The sequence below is a fragment of the Sinocyclocheilus anshuiensis genome, unplaced genomic scaffold (assembly GCF_001515605.1).
Source record: "Sinocyclocheilus anshuiensis isolate Anshui unplaced genomic scaffold, SAMN03320099.WGS_v1.1 scaffold1330, whole genome shotgun sequence".
Lineage (NCBI taxonomy): Eukaryota > Metazoa > Chordata > Actinopteri > Cypriniformes > Cyprinidae > Sinocyclocheilus > Sinocyclocheilus anshuiensis.
The window spans coordinates 134,967-139,073 of NW_015558603.1; the positions used below are offsets into that span (position 1 = coordinate 134,967).

At 35.8% G+C, this 4,107-nt stretch overlaps 1 protein-coding gene across 1 annotated transcript in view; it reads right to left on the reverse strand.

The window, feature by feature from the left end:
• LOC107680174 (transcription factor-like 5 protein) overlaps positions 1-2,141 on the reverse strand; it is a 17,847-nt gene extending 15,706 nt beyond the window's left edge. The window contains exon 1 of the mRNA XM_016475961.1: positions 1,446-2,141. The gene's annotated coding sequence lies outside the window, so the exon portion shown is untranslated. The remainder of the gene's footprint in view (positions 1-1,445) is intronic.
• Between the last annotated feature and the right edge of the window lie 1,966 nt (positions 2,142-4,107).

The window sequence follows — 4,107 nt, forward strand, 5'->3', positions numbered from 1 at the left end:
AATTTCACCGGATATTGTCATCTGAACAAGCAAGTAACAAGTCACTTTTGTTCTGACCAACTGAGGAAAAAAGCATTACAATAAATCGCGCTACCAATGGTGATTTAATCTAATTAATCTAAATTCATTCTAAATCACATCAAACCGTGCAAATTATTATTATTGTTATAATTTATTCTCAAATTGTTAATGTTAACAACATCCGCATTGCGTGAGTATGGTGTGTATAAGCGAGAAGATTTCAATTTCTGCACAGTCTAATCAAATTGTCAATACTCTTCGAATTTCATATTAAGAAATTATTTTAACCAAAAAAGCAAATTATGCTCCCTTCGAACTGGTTTTCTTTAAAATACAAATCTTGTGTAATCCCAGGCTATCTGTAATCAGAAGCACATTTAAAACTAGAATATAATTTAATTTCATTCACATGTGTTTCATAAACACATAATACTTTCTGGATTACAAGCTGCCATCAAAAAGATAAATTTAATTATTCTGGCTGCTGTGAGAAAAGGCTATAAACGATCCGCCACCTGCAGGATCCTCACATGCGATAGCCTAGCAACCGGCACTGTTGCCAACTCTCGCGAGACAAATAAGCAACCGCTGCTTCAAAAACAAGCCCAATATTTTTTTGATGATTTATTATCAATTATTTATTAGCCAATAAATGAGCCTGCAACATACTAAACTGAAACCACTCGTTTATCTGAAAAGCAAAAACCGAAGCTATTTGACAAAATTCAGCAAACTGCAACAAAAACGGGAACAAAACTCATCTCCAATCACCTGTGTGCAGAATATGATTGGAGAGACGCCTTCTTTTTGAACCTGATTTTCTCCAATGAGGGGGAGGAACATTTGGCAAATTAAGCTGCAGCACTTACATTATTGCACTGGTTGGCTATTAACTGCGAGCAGACAGAGTGTCATTCAATACATTGGAGAATACGGCGAACATAAATAAAGAAACGAAGTTGCTTGTCAGATTTCCCTAACAAGCAACCATATTTTTTTTTAAATAAACCCAAAAAACCGCAACCGGCGACCCGGGATTTTTTCACACAACTTTACAAAAAAAGAAGCCCAAAGTCGCGCACTCAAATTATAAAACATTATTATAAACTGACCGTTGTGAATCGGGCTAAAGTAAGCCGATAGTTTCGAATAACCACTGGCTGGTTATGTACTTGCTCAAATATTGATTTCGGATCATTTTTAACCAAAAAAAAAAAGTTACGGATTGCAGCTTTAAGTGGAAGTCAGCGGCCTCAACTCCCGCGTTTCCCGCCCTCACACCCCGGACCTAACGACCGACTCAATCACTGCCATTAATGAGAGTATTAATGATGGAAATGATGTCTCCAGAACATGAGACAAACGTAGATCGTAAACTCAACAGTGAGGCAATGAGTTAAAACGGTAAGTGATTAAAGGCTTACCTGACACACAACTGCTCGGAAACTGAACACGATAGACGTTCGTGCGCTGCTTGCGTCGTTAGTGACGTCACACCCCTTTGTCATTTTACTTTTCGTGTTTTTTTTGTTTTTGGAGTAAGTATCACGTTAAGACCATAGTTAAAATCCCAATGATGCAGTCTGTTTCAGGACTGCAACCTGTATTTTTATTTATTTTTTTGACTGCAAACTGTATATCAAACCCGCAAAGTAGTGATATATGCCTCCTGTATTTACGAGAAGGGTCTGTCTGCGGACTGCAAGAGAGGGGCGTAACTTGAACAAGGGGGCGTAACTTGAAGTTGTCCAAATCACACAGAACCACGCGAGATGTCAAAACGAGATGTTGTCGGGCTGCGTTCGAAACCGCATACTTTCTAAGTTATAGGCACTTAATTTCTTTAAGTACTTACTTACCGAGCGCTATGAGAGTGTACAGCCTGAAGCACAGTATGAATGCGATTCGGATATCATCCGCTATGTTGACGTTATCATGTGACCTACGACGTTATAACAAGCGCAACAACTTAAAAGATGAGTGACAGGTTTAATTCATCTATCTGCAAGTATCTTGATAATGATGAAACTTGCCCATTTTGTGGTCTTGTTGAAGAAACAGCTGCCCTTTTTTTGTGATTATAGTATAGCCAATACATTTAGGGTTGATTTAAGTTCTTATATTTTTAACTTCGCTAATGTGATCCAGTTCTATCCTTAAAGCATTTTTTAAAAACGTATTACGAAAACCCAAAATCGTTATCTCGTGAATATCTTGTTAATTATTTTGTGCAAAATGTTTTATCCACAAGCAAAAGTGGCTTAAATCTCCTTTGTTTTATTCTTTTTCTTGTTGAATTTAACTCTCGTTTCATCCCTCAGGCTTCTAAAAAAAAAAGCATCATGATGAATTATTCAAAGATATTTAACCTTGTCACTGTGCTTTTTTTCTGTGTATATTATCTCATACTATGATGAACACATTAATTTTTTAAAACTGTTTTATCAGAATCAGAATAGCTTTATTGCCAAGTATGTTTACACACACAAGGAATTTGTGACGAAGGGAGCTTCCAGTGCAGAAGAAAGTACATAGTGCAGCCATACAGAGGAATAACACAGTAGGGATGTAATATAACATATGCCATTATGATTGTTCATTGTTAGATACAACCATCTTTCCCTTATCTTTTATGTAATTATAAGTTCGGCAATAATAATAATAAAAAAGAGGGACAGGTGCACTAACACCTCATAGCATCACTAACTCAACAATCTAGTACTGTTTTCCTCAGCGTTTGCAATATCTGCACAAAGGATATGTCGGGCAGCTGCTCGAAGATCTCGCCTTTGGAGAAGACTGTTGATTTTATACTCTAAAAATGTAAGTATTACTACTTAAAAGTTATTTAAAATATTTTATTTCATTTTTATATTTTTATTATCTTAAGTTGTTAAAAACTCTTTTTTTTATCTTAATATTTATATTTAAGTGTATTGTATTGATAACATTTTATTTTGTCATTAATTATTTTGTATTTTTATAATTTTGTATTGTCTTAAGTTGTCCAAGTTGTTAAAAATGTTATTTTTCTTAATAAAAGCTGTATATTTAATTTGTTTGGATGGATTGCCATTTTGTTATCTATTAGATGTATATATATGTAGGCATTCATTAGCTGTCTATTTGATGACTAGTCTATTCTTGGGCTATGGTTAGACGTCTATTAGATTTTCACTGACAGCCCAAATTTAGCCTCGTTTTAGCCTAGACGTCTAGGCTATATTTAGACGTCTAATAGACGTCTTTTAAACGCAAAATTGCTTGCTGGGTAAGAACTGCAAAGTACATAATCGTTGATAAATTATGCAAATGTGTCTTGCAAACTGCTAATGACAGGAACAGCAAGGTCATTCACTGACACAAACAGCTGAAACATCCTTTGGTGACAGATAATATCCAAGGACAAGGTCTCTTTAACACTAGAACTACCAAGGCAGTCATTTTGACCGTTTTTAAATTTTGAAATGTTATAACTTTGTTGAAATAAAACCCATATATACCTCGACTTTTCCTAAATGTGTGTATATTTTATTATAACATTGATATATTATTAAAATTACAAAATACAAAAGACTTCACAAAAGTTTCTACCTTGAAATTGACCGTTCGCATTACAGACGGCGTATAATTTATGCCGTCTGTAATGCGATGTGATGCCATCTCTGTCTACATGGCATCACTAGGTTCTGTCATTCAGAAACATGGCTTTTCATATCACTGCGATGCTGATGACACTCAACTCTACCTCTCATTCCATCCTGATGATCCGACGATAGCTGCACGCATCTCAGCATGTCTAACAGACATTTCTTGTTGGATGACGGACCATCACCTTCAACTCAACCTGGTTAAGACAGAACTGCTTGTGGTTTCAACAAACCCATCACTTTATCAAAATGTCACCATCCAGTTAGGCTCATCAACCATAACTCCTTCAAAAACAGCTAGAAACCTTGGAGTTGTGATTGACGATAAGCTGCATTTCTCAGACCACATTGCTAAAACTGCCCGGTCCTGCAGATTTGCTTTATACAACATTAGGAAGATCAGGCCCTTTCTTTCAGAACATGCAACACAACTCCT